The sequence below is a fragment of the Pipistrellus hanaki genome (genome assembly GCF_964339955.1).
Source record: "Pipistrellus hanaki genome assembly, chromosome: 4".
NCBI classification, from domain to species: Eukaryota; Metazoa; Chordata; class Mammalia; order Chiroptera; family Vespertilionidae; genus Pipistrellus; species Pipistrellus hanaki.
Window position 1 is genome coordinate 1852052 of NC_140506.1, and position 16862 is coordinate 1868913.

General features: G+C 49.1%; 1 long non-coding RNA gene across 1 annotated transcript in view; it reads left to right on the top strand.

The window, feature by feature from the left end:
* Nucleotides 1-2294: 2294 nt before the first annotated feature.
* Nucleotides 2295-16862, top strand: part of LOC311620925 — a 44956-nt gene continuing 30388 nt past the window's right edge. The window contains exon 1 of the long non-coding RNA XR_014794769.1: nt 2295-2341. This is a non-coding gene — a long non-coding RNA (uncharacterized lncRNA). The remainder of the gene's footprint in view (nt 2342-16862) is intronic.

Below are 16862 nucleotides of genomic sequence, written 5' to 3' on the forward strand. Positions count from 1 at the left end.
TTCCTGCTGGTCTGGTGCCTCTCGCCTCCCGCAGTGGCCTCCCCTTGGGACAGGGTGGGAAGGGAAGTGGGATGACGGCCAGGAGTAAAGAGCATGCTCCCGTGGGCGAGTCAGGAGCACGTTTGTAAAGCCGCCTGTGGAAAGCTTGGCTGCATCCACATGGTCTTGACTTGAAGAGGATCTGGTCTCCTTCTTGATAGAAAGCCACCGAGGATCTCGTTCTCATGCCGAAAGGGCCCTGCGAGGGGGCGTACCGGGCTCACACAGCCGTCCTGCGCTTTCACACGGGGGTTCGGGCTCCCAGGGGGTGAAGGCGTTCTGGGGGTTTTTAGAAGCAGCACCAGGTGCTCACTAACATCGTCACCGGGATTTCCTGGGAACAGGGCACATGGCTTTGGCAGCTCTCAAGCTTTAATAGTAACCATTTCTGCCGAAACCGGTTTGGCTCAGTGGATAGAGTGTGGGCCTGAGGACTGAAAGGTCCCAGGTTCGATCCCGGTCAAGGGCATGTACCTTGATTGTGGGCACATCCCCAGTAGCAGGTGTGTAGGAGGCAGCTGATCAATGTTTCTCTCTCATTGATGTTTCTAACTCTCTATCCCTCTTTCTTCCTCTCTGTAAAAAATCAATAAGATATATTTAAAAAAAAATAGTAACAATTTCTGTAAATAAATTGTTACTATTTTTTTAATGTATTTATTGATTTTTTTACAGGTATAAAGCACACAGGTATTTAATAGTGTGTTTTAAAATGAGATAATACATTTTTTTAAAAATGAGCATCTATCTATGTTACTGAGTGCCATTATTTAATTCCCAATGAAAACGAAATATAAAAAGGTTACTGAGTAAACATACAATCACAAATTATTAGAAAACTTACTGCTGAAATAAGAGGTAACAAAGAACGGTTGGCTATATGTGCCTCTGTGTGTGTGTGAGTGTGTGTGTGTGTGTGTGTGTTCCAATCAACAGTGTCTTGGGTCTGGTGTGAAAATTTCCCATTTTCTGGTATTTGTAAGAATTAATTGACCAGATTAGTTGTTCTACGCCTTAAAAGGCTGAGCTGGGGTGGAGGGGTGGGTAATTAGGTAACTGGAGTCACCTGCTAGCTGGAAACAAAAGGCTCAGAGCATGGTCACTAGACTTAGAATTTAGAACAACAATCAGGAGCCCTTGAGCTCAGGGACAGGAAGGCCAAGGCTGCTGCGGGGCGGGGCCTGGAGGCAGAGAGCTGGGAGGCGGCAGTGCGGATGGGCGGTTTCCCCTCCAGCCTCGGGGCTTTGGTGCGGCCAGGAGAGCTCCACACACCTTCCTGTCTCAGATCTCCTTTCCCTGCCGCAAGAGCCACCTGCACCTTGAGAGTGAAAGGAATGGCACTCGCCCAAGTTCAGTGCCCCACTCAAAGCCCTCTGCTCATTTCCATTCCGTTGTGCTTGGGTTGAGCTTTCTAACAATTCAGAAAACTTGAAATATATATTTAAAACTCGACCTATATGTACTTTAAAATCATGCTTAATTTAAATTCTGGACTCTAATACAAATGTTAATCAAGGATCATTTTTTTTAAGCTGAGTAACATGGAGTGTGTGTGTGTGTGTGTGTGTGTGAGAGAGAGAGAGAGAGAGAGAGAGAGAGAGAGTATTACCTTTTAATTTATCTTTTTCATCATGCACTGGAATTACGTCACCATTGATTCAATGTAGAAATTAACATGGATAACCTTGAGAATATTATGCTAAGCGAAGTCAGTCCATCAGTGAAAGCTAAGAACCACATGATTTCACTAATATAAGGGATATAAAAGTGAATTCACAGACACAGACACAGAATGGTGGTGAGCGGAGTGACATGGGGGCAGGGGAGGAGTCAGGGTAAAGGTGGCAGAAGATGATTTGGCTTCGGATGGTGGGCACACAGGGCAATCTACAGATCACGTGTCACGGACATGTGCCCTTGAAACCTCCATAATCTCATTAACCAACGTCACACACAATACATTTAAAAAACAAAAATTAAAAAATGAATTATTAAGCATTGAAAATATTTTGTTTTAATTTCCAACGTGTTACATGTCCATAGACATGATCCACACAACCACACGCTCTGTCAGGTCCTCAACACATTTTAAAAGTCAAAGGGGCTCTGAGCCCCAAATGTTGGCAAGCCTCCCATAAGGCCGGCCTCTCCTGGGGGCCGCTCCCCCCCGGGGGCGGGCATGGAGGCTGCGGCCTCCCGCTGTGTCCTGCCGCGCTGTGTCATTGGGAAGGAGCCAGTCCCTCAGGCCCAGGCCACCGGCAGGGAGCTGCACCGTCAGAACTTCCTCTTTCTGGAACAGCGGGTGAGTGGAAATGTTCCAGGGACGCCGTCGGCTTCAGTAGGAAATGAGGTTTCTCCTGTTGGAGGGAACAGTCTCAGCCACGGGTTTTTGCAAAGGTGCGTTGGAACGCGTGTGTCCTTGGGCCGCTCCCAGGTTGTAGCTGGAATGGGAGAGGGAGAGCGGACTGCTGGCAGGACCCTGTGAGTGCCTCTGGCCCAGGGACTGCGCTTGCTGACTGCTGTCGCCATTGACTGTGTCGTGAATGAGGACGGAAAGCTGTGATGGGAAGCCACCCCTGGGCCTCCCACCTGGCACTGGGACATCACCAGCGGGGGCGCCATTCTTCCTGAAAGGTCCCTCATCCAGTGGTCAGAGGGTGCGAGGAGGCTGGGTGTTCAAAGAGACCTTCTTACAAATTAGGCAGAGGTGGTGTTGCTTCAGACAAGGTCTGGACACGTGGGCAGGAAGAGGAAGGCAGAGCAGAGCCTGCCCGCTCCCCATCTCCTGGGGTCAAGAAACGGCCCTTTCATGGCTCAGAAAACAACCACATGAAGGCATTTGTCCAGGAAGAGCCCTCAGTCATTGCTCCAGGCCCTAAGATAACTGTGACCCATTCGAACATATAGCTCACCTGATTTCTTCCGTAATACAGCTTTGCTATGTTGATGTGTGAAATACGGGATGTTTGTTTTAAGGTGACTGGCTCAAGGTGTCAGGGCCGGCAAGCTATTTGTTAGGTTTTTTTTGTTTGTTTGTTTTAATGATGCTGATGATTTTATTTTACTTAATGTTTACTGTATTGGATGCATTGGCTTTAAGGCTCCGTCTTATAAAATTGACATTAAAAATAGTTTTTTCTTCCTCTGCACAAGGAATTCTCAGTGGAGGAGGAAAGTGTACAGCCTGGTATCCAGGCGTAGCCTGCTCCCAGCCCTGAGCCTGCTGGGCCCGGGCAGCGGGGTGTGGGGTGTGGGGGCCTGCAGGCCGAGACGCCCCCCATCAGGTGCTGTGGGGGGTCTCCCCGGAAGGTCAGGCCACTGAGTGTGTAATGAGCGGGGGGCAGCGCCGCAGCCGTCATCTTCCCGGTGACAGCTGCTCGCTGACCTGGCGTGCCGGCAAATGGAGAGGAAAACTGCGCCGCGAGATGTAAATTCCCCATCCCGGCCTCATGAATATCTTGTCTCCGGGATCCGAGCCAGTGACCTGGAAAACAAGGCTCCTCCCCGCCGGAGTGACAGGCAGAGCTGGTTTCCTGTTAGGAAGACTATGAGGTGTGTAAAAAAATTACGACTTCCGAGGGGAGAAGAATGAGATGTCACACAGAGCAAAATATTACTTTCAAATGGGCCTCCGCGGGCCCTTTGAATGGCAGCTGTTAGGGCTGCAGCGGGTGACGTGCGGGTCCGGAGTGGCAGTGCTGCCGGGGCAGGAGAGAATAGACATTCTTCTCTTTAATGCTCATCTGAGAATATTTGAATATCTGCCATTCTTTTTAAGCCTAAAAGGTTAATTCTTGGAAAAATAATTTCCATTAGCAACACAAATTTTAACCTTGTCAAATCCTCTTATGTAAGGAGTCAGGGCTGAAAGGCGGACTCTTGCTGAACACGAAGCACATAATCCCGGTGTCAGGACAGGGTTTGCTCTGGGGTTTCACTGATTTGTCAGTTATTTGCTTCTGGGAAGTTCATGATGGCACGTTCATGTCTATGTTCAATATAAAATAATCATGTACCATCAATTTTTTTGAATTATGGAAAATACTGAAATGATAAAAAAAAAATCCAATGGTATACATTTTGATGAGGAGATATCTTCATTTATATAGAAAATATGGCCATTTCAAAGTCTTATATTATGCAATAATATCCATAGTAAAACAACGGTTTAGAGTTTGGCTCAATTTTGAAAGCATGTTTATTTACAATATTATAGTTACTTCTAGTAATATAGTTTTTCTACTTTTTATAATAATTTATAAAGCTTAAAGACAATTAAGACAAGTGATCAATGACAGACAATGGATCATATAAAAAATAGCATGCAAAGTATGTATATTCATAGCTCCCTTTCTGCCTTCTGAGAGCAGTATTTACACTTATAGACATTAAAATAAAATACAAAAAAGACATTGTAGGATTTCTCGTTCACATAGATTTATATAAATTTTTCTCAGATAAATATGTTTGTTTTTCATTTAAAAAAGTGTTTGCTAATGTTATGACATATAAATCATTTTTTAAAACACCCTCTTTGAATTAAAACAAATTTTTATATGAAAGAGAATTTTACATCCCCCTGCCCATACACAGATGCTTCCCCTTTGTTGCTCTGTTTACACTTTGCAGGTTTCTTAAACCATTGTATTCAATATAATACAAATGCAAATTATATTCAGTATTATTACAATTATTTTTCTAAAGTTGGGAATTGTCTCCCAAAAGATTTGTTTGTCAGTCAGAAGTCTTCAGCCTCCACATCGGTGCTAAAAATGACTGTTTTGGATGTCGGGGGGTTGCTGCGAGCCATTTCTGGAAAACGACCATTTAAATTTGCACACAGAGCTCGGGCAGAATGAACATGGTAATGAGTTCTGCCATGGATTGCACACTCAAATTATCATCAATTGTGCATGAAATTCTTCCAAGCTATTTGTTCAGAAAATAAGTACTAAATTATGCATTCAACTTAGATTCAGGCATAAAAATAGGTTTTCACAAATATTTTCAGACGGCAATTTTTGTGTGTGCAAATACTATACCATCTCGTTATGTGCCATTTTCCCTTTGCTGGGTTGGTCCATGTCAGCAGACAGGCCAGGCCGGCGCTGCCGCAGGCGCACGGCGGCTTTCCTGCGGCTCTCCCGTTGTCCCGGGATAATGCCGCTCGCATTGTGCGGGGAACAGCCCGAGCAGGCCTTCCCCCGCTCCTGTCCGTCCAGGCCCGGCTGGAAGGAAACGGAGTCAAGTCCTCATTTTCCATCGCCGCTGTCCTGGCCACAGGAGCTCCTGTGGATTTTACGTTTGATCTTTCTAAGGATTTAAAATCTCAGCTACATCCATCGGTATGACCTCTACAACAGAGTCACTGATACTTTCAGGTGAAAAGATTATTTCTTTTAATTACTGCAAAATTTAATGTTAGGAGAAGAAAAATGCAAACAAATGACCTTCCTGTGGCTAGCACGAACAATGTCCTAACCCAAGGTCACTGCTCTTTCACTGAGGAGTTCGATAACGGATCAAATGAAAAAAAATTCCAAGTAGCAGATGGCAGGGCGAGTCTTCCTTTCTGACCACAAGGATGCGAGTCAGAGGAAGTCTGAGCGGATCCTGTCTCCTCCTCAGCGTTGTTACAATTGTGTTTCCAAAGTGGGGAATTGCCTTCCAGAAGATGTGTTTCTCAGACAGGAGTCTGATTTAATTAATATCTTTAATTCAAACAAAGGCATTTCGTAGGCTCAGGGATGGCATCTGTTAAAACGATGCAGAAGGTGAAATGGGTCATGGGTGTCATCGCTTTCAGAAACGGCACCCTCCTCTGCCCAGGCTGCACCCCATGAGGGCGAATCTCCCCTTGATTTTCCCAATTCACCCCAATTCACCCCCGCCGAGTTCATAGCTTCTAGGCGCGCCCTCTCTCTCTGGACCCACCTCCAAAGTCGGCCCCGTCCTCCCTGTCCTCCACCACCGAAGTCCATCCCCAGGGGGCTGTCTCCGCCAGGCCGTGTGTGGTTGTGAGAAACGGAAACCCAGGACAGGGAACCCGAGCCACAGAGAGGCCATCTGCGCGCCCCGAGCAGAAACCGAGCCCACCTTCTGCGGGCTGCGGGGACGGGCATCTGCCACGGAGCCCTCCTCCGTCTGCTTCTCTGGGGTGCATGTGTGTGTCTCCCTTCTCTCGGGCATCCTTCTTCCTCCAGAGAATACACTGCTTCTCTGCTCCTCCTGGATTGTCCCCAGACAGTGACCTCTGTATTTGGCACTCCTCACGTGTCCAGGCTGGCACCCGGACTTGACTGACCCAATGTGCAGGCGCCAGGCTGTCATGTCCAGGCTGTCATCATGTTGGCAGCTTGAAACCAGCAGAGCCACCAAAATGATCATGCTGCCCCCGCCAAACTCCTCTGGGAGAGGCTTTAAAAATATCCGCTGTGTGGACAGATGATTGTGATCTCTGAACGCATAATAATCTGGCCACTCAGTATATTTATTTATCTCAGGTTGATAATATATATTAGAGGCCGGGTGCATGAATTTGTGCATGGGTGGGGTCCGGCCAGCCTGGCCAGGAGGAGGGGACATGGGCGGTTGGCCGGCCTGTCTGCTGGTTGAACTCCTGGTAGAGGGGACAATTTGCATATTAGCCTTTTATTATATAGGATATACACTGAGTGGCCAGATTATTATGTGTTCAGAGATGATAATAATCTGGCCACTCAGTGTATATTTATGTTGATTTCAGAGAGAAAGGGATAAGAGGAAAGAAATAGAAGCATCAATGATGAGTGAGAATCATTTATTGGTTGCCTTCTGCACACCCGCTACTGGGGATCGAACTTGCAACCCCGGGCATGTGCCCTTGATGGGAATCAAATCTGGGACCCTGTAGTCTGCAGGTTGAAGTACTATCCACTGAGCCAAACAGGCTAGGACGAGAGAGGGTTGTTCACACTCCCCTGACACACAGCCAGCTAGATCCAATCTCAAGTGAGCCGTTGCTCTCTCCTGGCTGCCTCCGCATCCTGCGCAGGAGCCGGTGGAGCTTTCCCGGAATCCCTGATGTCACCTCCGGTCCTCCGCCCGACACAGGGCCCTGAGCAGCGGCTGGCTGGGTGCAGGGAGGTCAGCAGTGGGTGGGGGTGAGGTTCCCCAGCCGCTGTCCCTCCCAAACGCATCCAAGAGGCATCCTCACCCTGGAGTCATCGGGTCAAGGAGGTCACCCGATGCTCCGAGCTTGGCTCCTGGAGGCCCCAGAGGGCTGTGCGCCTGGCTGAGGAGGCCCCTCCGAAGGGGCACATGCAATCCCCCGGCTTCAGGACGGAGCTGCCCCTGTAGGTCCCCTGCCTCCCCTTGCCCCGCCTCACCGACCCATGCCATGTCTGGGTCTCCTGCAGCCATCCCAGAGGGCTGCCCAGGAACGGCAGGTGGAATGCTGGGGTGAACATGTTCTGGAAAGCGGGGTCTCTATCAGATTCTGATTGAAAATGTGTGTGCCCAGCTGGAAGGCTTGTTTATCTCAGGCTGATAAGCCAGTGCGGGCTTGTTTCACCCGCAGCCCATGTGCTTGGACACGGGGATGCTGACCCGGCCAAGCAGGCCTCGGGTTTGCTCACATGCTTTCCTGGGAAGGGCGGGCGGGCCCGCGGCTCTGGTGTGCCAGGGCCTGCCTGTCCTCCCGGCTCCAGCTGCGATGACGACGGAGAGGCCCCTGATCGCCGAGAGGCTGCGGCCTTCTGAGCAGATGGACTGGGGGTGCCGCCGGCTCTCAGGGGAGCAGTCCCTGTGCTCCATCCACCCTGGGTCCCCGGAGCACGGCCGCCCCTCCCGCCTCTGTCTCCTTCCTCTTTGTCTCGTGTCACACACGGTGGTTTTTGTTATGTTTGTGAAACAATTTAAAGATGGGAAAGAACAATGTTGTCCGGTTGGCGTGATGTCTGGGGGCCGGCGGTCTGGCGGTCTGAGGGTGACAGGCAGAGGATCCCGAGAGCCTGACAGGAGCTATTAACGTGGAGCTCCTGATGAGGTTCCGGGATGGAGCTCCGTGACCTGGAAGCACAAACCGGGGTCACTGATTGACTCGTGCCACGTCTTCCCAGCCATTTCCATTACCGCGTAATTATAGCGGCCGGCGCTGCCTGGGGGAGCGGTCCCCAGGCCCAGGGCTGCGTGCACGCTGTCTGCTGCGTAAATGGAAGAGAAGGAGGCGGTAGGCGAGGGCAGCTGCTGCTCTCTTCTCACCAGGCGGCTCTGAGCCCGGCACAGCTCCCTGTGCAAGATCGGTCTCCGGCCTCATTCTGTAGCAATGGTCAGGTGGTCTTGATGGAGTATGGTTTTTGCTAGTATTTACTCAGGATTATTATTATTTGCATTTAAAACACAGTCCCATGACTTCACAGGATCTTAGAAATGAGTGCTATCTCAGAACCGAAGCTCTCCCGGGTAATAATATTGAAAAAATGAAAGCATTCTGGTATATTTCGAAGCAGCATCAAGTCACAATGTGTATTGAAGTTTCCTGTGCTGCAGTGACTTTGGGAAACTGTGGGAGGAGAGAAATGCTCATATTTCCAGAAGCTTCTTTCTAATTTATCTCAAGTTTAGACACAGTACTGCCAGGTCAGCTTTTCACCCCCTTGTCCAAGAATGGCAGTAGGAATGTGCAGAGAGGGTGAGGTGGGGTTTGTGTGTTGGGGATGCAGATTTTTGTTTGCAATGTTTTCTTTGTTGCATGGAAAAGAAAAAGTGAATTGGCAGGTGCATGCAGTAAAAAAAGAGGATAGTCAAGAATTTGTTGCTTAAAAAAGTATAACCTGTGTTTTTCTTTAAGCCTTTTCTCCCTTGATCCTACTCAACAGCAGCTCATTTTCCTAGTTGTTCTTTGGAGGAAAGAAAATGAAATAGAAAAACCAAGGAGCATAGCTCTGGCTGAGGGGAGTCAGGACACAATCCCTGTCCCGGAGAGAAGAGGAAGAGAGGACACAGGTGGCAGTTTTCTTCCTAATTCTGGGAAGTTCCCATGCACCGCTGTTCCTCACAAACACCACAGCTAACTGACACTTACACACCGTGTACGCAGCCCCGTTCTCACAGACCGTTCCGTCTTTATAAGCACAGGGAACATGCGGGATTGAAAGCAAAGTTACTGTGTAAAGGGATTTCTTTTGTCAAATATGCATAGGTTTCATGAATCTGAGTTTCTCACTTTGTTCTTTTAGACAGTGTTCCCAAAGGTTTTACACAGCTCCCTGCGTCCAAGAGAACATAGAGTCTTCTTACTTAGTTGGTATTATAGAAACTATCTGTATCTGTATATCATATATCTATCTCTCTATCTCTATCTCCATCTCCATCTCTATCTCTATTTCTATCTCTATCCTCTCTCTCTCTCTCTCTACTTTCCTCTATCTCCAGATTGAGCAGTCTGTCTAGCTATCTAGCTCTCTCTATATTTAGCCATTAGAATGCCGTAATACCCTAGCATGACCTCCTTCTTATAGAATATGTTATTTTCATCCTGGGGATATTCTTTGATGTTTTCTCTAAAACCTCAATTAAGAATCACTAAATTAAAGTAATCTTCTTATGACTCTTCTTGTAAAGGTATTTTTAAAATAAAAAAAATGCTATTTAATTTGCAAAGTTACCAATGTGAATATTTTCAAGGAGAAGTCAGGGTTTTTAAGAACATTTCTGAAAATTACTTTCTATAGAAATCAAAGTTATTGTCTATGGGACATTATAAACAAACTCAAAAGTTATGAAAATCAATTGATCATTGATTTCCTGCTGATTCAGACTTGGTGGCGTGTCCCCCTTAACTAGGACTACAGCCTCGAGTTTGTGTATTTCTTCTCGTGTATTTCTTCTGCTGGCCGCTCCTGGTGCCCTAAAGGTGACCTAGCCACGCCTGACTAATGGCCAGAGACACCTTGCTTTCGCCAGGACCATGGTCAGCAAACTGCGGCTCTTTGGCCCCTGAGTGCGTCTCTTCCACAAAATACCATGGCCTGGGCGAGTCTATGTTGAAGAAGTGGCGTTATAAGAAGTTTAAATTTAAAAAATTTAGCTCTCAAAATACATTTTAATTGTTGTCCTGTTGATATTTGCCTCTATTGACAAATGAGTTTGCCAACCACTGTGCCAGGAGATTCATAATTCAGCAGACGCCGCAGTGCACATTGGGATGCAGGGGCGTGCCAGTAACACAGGGATTCCCCGTGTCCATGAACACTGGATTTGCAGGACGTAGGACGTAGGATGCCCTGAGATTTGGCTGGAAGAGGCATTTGTCTCCCGATAAGTGGGAGGGGGACACAGACACACAGGTGAGAGGAAGGGACACAGACACACAGGTGAGAGGAGGGGGACAGACACACAGGTGAGAGGCTGAAGAGGGGGCAGGAGGAAACCCCGTCAGCCAGGGGGCGAGTGGAGAGGGTTGGTCCCTGCGGCCCTGGGGCTGAGCACGCTGGGAGTTAATGTGCAGATGGCACTTCTGCGGGATTACATGGCGCCTGCTCAGGCCCAGCCGAGTCCCTGTGGGAGCTCAGGGACAGCGCATCAGGAGGGATTAACACGTTTCCGGATTCGCTTTAGTATGGACCTCGCTGCCTGGTTTCTATTCTGAGGAAGAAATCACTTCTGAGGCCACTCACATAGACCAGGGACCTCATCCTAAAGACCGGGCAAGTGGTAGGTGTTTTTGGTGTAACGAGCCTATTTAGTAGCTTAAAGGAAAGGAAAAAGGACTGTTTTACATCTCTTTAGCATGAGCATTTGGTGTTTTTGTACAAGTGGCATTTTCTGGAGACAGTGGGTAGGTATCGGCCTTCTTGCTAGTATGTTAAAATATCACATTTGCAACGCTATTACCCACCCCCTCTTGTTCTTTCCCCACCTCCTTTTCGGATAAGTAGTTATAATAAGAACGTGCATAGCGCCCTCCGTCACCATGCCCACAGCCAGTTCGGGCCTGCTGTGCCGGCCTGCCACTTTCCTCTGGAAATTTGGCAGGAGACACATGAAAATTAGAATATCTGCCACTAATCTCGTAGGTTCTGCCAGCCAGAGCCATCAACGTGAAAAGGGGGAAACACACAGCACACGGCCTTTCACAAGTCAGCCTGCGGGCGCCGGAGACAGAGTGATTGTGGGACCGGTGAGCCCGGCTGGGCCGCGGGCACAGGACGCGCGCGGGTGTCAGAGCAAAGGCGCTTTCAGGAACGCAGCCAAGGCAGGGCGTGCTGCTCGGACCCGGGGGCGGCCGGGATGCAGCATGTCCCCCCCCCCCCCCCCCCCCCAGCCAGTGTCAGGGCCCCGGCCCCCCAATCAGCGCGGCAGATGAGGCACCGGCCTCCCTGCTGGGAGCTCCCGCCCCGGGAGAGCATCGGGCTGGCGCTGGGGCTGGGGACCTGGTGGCCTCCGGTGCAGGCCCCGGGGGCCCCTGTGAGGAAGCGGCCCCGGGTGCGCCTCTGCACCCTCGTGCACACGTGGAGAGGAGAGGAAAGGAGAGGAGAGGAGAGGAGGGGAGGAGAGAGGAGAGGAGAGGAGAGGAGAGGAGAGGAGAGGAGAGGAGAGGAGGGGAGAGAAGAGGAGAGGAGAGGAGAGGAGAGGAGAGGAGAGGAGAGGAGAGGAGGGGAGGGGAGGGGAGGGGAGAGGAGAGGAGAGGAGGGGAGGGGAGGGGAGAGGAGAGGAGAGGAGAGGAGAGAAGAGGAGGGGAGGGGAGGGGAGGGGAGGGGAGGGGGGAGGGGAGGGGAGGGGAGGGGAGGGGAGGGGAGGGGAGAGGAGAGGAGAGGAGGGGAGGGGAGGGGAGGGGAGGGGAGGGGAGGGGAGGGGAGGGGAGAGGAGAGGAGAGGAGGGGAGGGGAGGGGAGAGGAGAGGAGAGGAGGGGAGAGGAGAGGAGGGGAGGGGAGAGGAGAGGAGAGGAGGGGAGGGGAGGGGAGGGGAGGGGAGAGGAGGGGAGAGGAGAGGAGAGGAGAGGAGAGGAGAGGAGAGGAGAGGAGAGGAGAGGAGAGGAGAGGAGAGGAGAGGAGAGGAGGGGAGACCTGGGCTCCGGGCGGGTCTCCCTCTCCTTCCATCGGTGGTCCGGAGGCGCGGGCTGTGTCCGCAGGGATGCTGGGCAGCTTTCCCCCTGGGCCTCCCCCAGCGGCTGCAAGGTCACAGGAAGGACGAGCACTGAGGTGGGGTGGCCGGCATCTCAGCTGTGAGCCCGGGGGCTGCGATGGGCCCCAGGCCCGGCCCATGGGGGCTGCGTGTGCCGGCACCTTCCCTGGCGGCCAGAGCAGGTCTAGCTCCAGGGCCTGGTTGATTAAACAAAACCCACTGGGGAGCTCACCTCTTTGCCTTTAAAGTTAGCTTTATAATACTAATATTATTCATATAATGCTATTTAATATGAAACAAGATGTTAAAGTAGGGATGAACACATTCAGCATACTTCTGGAATATTCCCCACCTGTGCATGTATTGGTGTCAATGACAACATAGTGTAATATAGTATCTCTGTGGGATTGGATTTATAATTTTGCTATCAAATTTTAGCTCACAGCCCTAACCAGTTTTGCTCAGTGGATAGAGTATTGGCCTATGGACTCAAGAATTCCAGGTTCGATTCGGCCAAGGTCATGTACCTTAGTTGTGGGCACATCCCCGGTAGCGGGTGTGCAAGAGGCAGCTGATTGATGTTTCTTTCTCATTGATGTTTCTAATTTCCTTCTTTCCTATTTGTAAAAAGTCAATAAAAATATATTTTAAAAAATGTTAGCTCACATTTGGCCAGAGCACTTCCACAGCATTAGTGTTGAAGCTTTCCTTAAGTAGAACGTCGGTGCACTCGCCAATGTGTCAGGTGATGGCTAATAAAAGGCTAATATGCAAATTGTCCCCTTGACCAGGAGTTTGACCAGCAAGCAGGCCTGCCAACTGCCCATGTCCCCTCCCATTGGCCAGGCTGGCCAGACCCCACCCATGCATGAATTCATGCACCAGGCCTCTAATACACACACACACACACACACACACACACACACACACACAGAGTGGCCAGATTATTATGTGTTCAGAGATCATAATAATCTCACCACTCAGTGTATAAGACACATACCATTTTTTTACCAATGTTTTAGGGAGCTGAAACTTTTATATGCTTCTTTGGTGTACTCTGAAAATTAGGGAGAAGCGAGTTGTTAGCCAGACATAATTTTAGAAGTTCTTTAATTATCAGTTATTTCTGAAACAGCTAACGTACCAGTGCCTATGCCTAGTGCCAGGGTAAGTGCTTTCCATCGATGATTCCTTATAACCGTATCCCAGCCTCCAGGACAGCAGCTGTCCTCCTCGGGTGGAGGTGGAGAAACAGAGATGAAGGGAGACTCACTGGCTGAAAATCACTGAGCAAATGGTCCAACAACCACTCATTTCAGGAGGTCTGAAGCCCTGGCTCTGAACCCCACATGAACTGTCTCTTTCTATTAGATGCTATGATTCTAAGGTCTACAAAATGATAATGAGACTTCTGTACGTATTTGAACATGGTTCTTTTTAAGAACGTCTCATTCCTTTTGAAGTTCTATAACACGTAAGAAATCAGATGTTTACTCAGCCTCCTAGCTCTGAGGAGAAAGAATAAACAAACAAAAAACCTTTTCAGTTTTGATTAGTCAACTAGAGGCAGCTTAAATAGAACAGCTACTCAGGGGGCATTTTTTAATGCACCATCTTCAAATGATTTAATGGGTTTTCCATGATTATCTTTGACACTTTGAATTATTAACAAAAACATTTATAATTTTTAAAGGGCAAGGATACTCTCTTTCCTAGATAATGAGAAAATTTGAAAGATTTAAAAGCATGGCCAATATCTCACTGGCTAATGACTAATAAGTCATCTACTTGGGCACCACTTGATAGGAGAAAAAAATTTATTAAAGTATTTCTTCAGACTTTTGATCAACCTTATTTTTACTAATGAATGGAATATTTGAAAGCTTTATTAGCATCTTCAGATAATCAAAATATTGCTCATTCAATATGTATCATTATTGAATATAAATACATACACACATACACATTCATATATTCTGTATAAGATAGTGGTAATGAATAATAATGGCTTAATCACTGTAATGAGGATGATCTTGCTCTTTTGTGCCAGTGGCATTAAGGATGTTTGTGTAAGTGTTAATTATGTGCTCATTCTCTTATCTGCATTCCTCTTGCCTTCAGAGAATCAGAAAACTTAACTGTCTTGTTCTCCGTTCACTTTTTGCACAGTTTCTGGCTTGTATTAAGAATTCAACAAACACACTGATAGGATGTTTTCATTTTAAAACCAAGGTTTTGTAAGAAGTACATATTTATGTTCATTTCACATTTGCAGAATTTGCATTGATTGCTTTTTCAAGAGATGATATTTTCATATGGCTCAACATTTAAGAGATTATCATGAATTATCTCTTCTATCCCTGTTTTCAAGATTTCCAATTTCTCTTCCCAGACTCAACCAATGTTACCAGTTCTGTGTATCCTTAAGAGATATTTTATGGACATGCAAAGAAACATCTATATGTTCACTTTTAAAAATATATTTTTCAAGCCTAGGTGGTGGCATAGTCAACATGACTAGCCTCTGACAATATAATCCAGTTAGGTGGTTTCAAGGGAAGGGTCAGTGATGAAGGTCTGAATAACTTGTAACCATAGCCTGCTCTTGGTTGAAATTCCAGGGGTGCTCTGAAAGCCACACCTTAATCTAGAACTGGATTAGAGATTTTTAAAAAAGAAGTATAATAATAAAAGTAAGAGCTATGACTTACTGAATGCATCCTCACTGATAGCTGTATAACTTGGCTTCTAGCTCATGTGGAGGACACGGTGCAGTAATTGACACAAAACATGAAACTTTACGGCTTGAAGTGTCCCCTCTGTGCCGGCACTGGGCCATCTGAACTTCACTGAGCTCAGAGTGGGCGTTCTTAGCGTTGAGGCCATGCGTGGATGTGGGGTGACAGGAAGGGCACTGGAGTGATGGTCCGAGGAGCACAAATGGGGACAGAGTCATGTGACAGTGAGAAGTGCGGCCGGGCCGTGTGTCCTGCCATCTTGGAAGTGTCTTCCTGGGGCTTCCTGGGCTTGGACTCCCCTGGAACCTGCTTCCCCCAGGGGCCTGGCAGCAGGCCGCCGCAGAGCTCCCGGTAGCCATATGGCCCGGAAGGCGCCCCGGGGCCAGTGTCCTGAAGTGGGGCTGGCGGCTAATCCTCAGAGAACATCCTTAATCTCATGAACCTAATTATGTGTAAAGGACAGTTTAAGGAGGATCCTTAGAATTATTCACCCCGGGCTCCGGACTTCCATCAGGGGACGGGGAGTCTCATTATGGAGTGATTACATTTTGGCTTTGAGAATGGATTGTAAGGAGGATTAGGAGGATTATTGATCTCCATGGTGACCCGCGTGCCCACTGTTGATCCGAAATACAAATGTGTCTGGCTCGTCCACATTTTCAGAATACCTTAACTCTCACGTGCGTGTGCAACGCTCCTGTTTCACCCGGGGAAAGGCAGCGCCGTGTGCAAATGCTGAGCTTCTTTCTGGAGACCAGTTACAACGAGGGCCTTCTGCGGTGTATATACAAGAAAACGTCACTCTCACGGCGCGTTTCCAGAACCCGTGGTTGAGAGAGGTGTCGTTGAATACGCTTTATTCTTTCTTGACCACTCTGCTCTGAATCCCCTTCCCCTGCACCAAGCATGGGCCTGCGGTCATGGTCCTTTTGGGATTTCCTACCTGATGCTGGGATGCTGGTGCAGTTGTCACACAACGTGCTGTGTGCAGGAGAGGGGCCGGCTCACCGTCACCGAGCTCCCTGCTGAAGAGGGGGTTTGCCGTTTCATCATGGCGCTCACATTCGAAGCAGCCAAGAATGACCAAGGACCCAAAGGCACCAAGAGTCACAAGACAACCGTCAAAATCTCTGCCATGAAATGCTTCATCTCAGTTTGTGAAAACGTTACACGCAAATCGCAGCAATGCCCGCGTCTAACCGAGGGCACCCGGCAGGCCGCCTCATCATCGCTGTCCACGGAAAGTGGTGATCTGGTAGGCAGGGTGATAATTGAAGTCCAAACCCCACCACCAATAAAATCGCGTAAATGTGTTCAAACGAATCTCAACCAGCAAACAGAGCTGTCGTGCGCTGGACACCTGTGGTCGCCTCAGGCCTGACGCAAATAACCAGCATCGTCAGTATTTTTTGCTTGTGATAATGGGGAAGAGCGGTTTTAGGAAACCGTACGTGAAAAATTAAAAATCTTGAGCTCTCTGTGCTAAGAAACACACCCAAATGCACAGTGAAAACTGAGCAGGGCACAGGTGAACGGGGAGAATGCCATGCAGACAGCCGGGCAGCCCAGCAGAACGGAGCTGCGGATGCCCGGGGCGGAGGGCCGAGTCCCTCAGGAGAGCCGGCGGCAGCTCCGGAGGAAGGCCTCGTCCGGACAGGTCCCCTCCCACCGCCCCCCGCCCCCGTGCTGGGCGGGAAGGTGGCGAGTCCTGAACCCCAGACACACTGCTCATTCACCTGCACAAAGGACTTGAACTTGACTTCTCTTTCAGTGGCTTCCTGGTAATCGTGGCCGTGCACAGCGGTTGTGTAGAGCAATAGCTATAGCAGGTGAATGCCAGCAGAGAGGGCCCGCTGCGCGGGGCATGGCCGTGACCTCGCCCACCTTGCAGGGCCCCCCGGAAAAGGGGGGTGTCTGCAGGGGCCTGTCTGCCCCCTCCCAGCTGGCGGCATCAGCGCCGGGACCTGCCCCCTGCCCTGC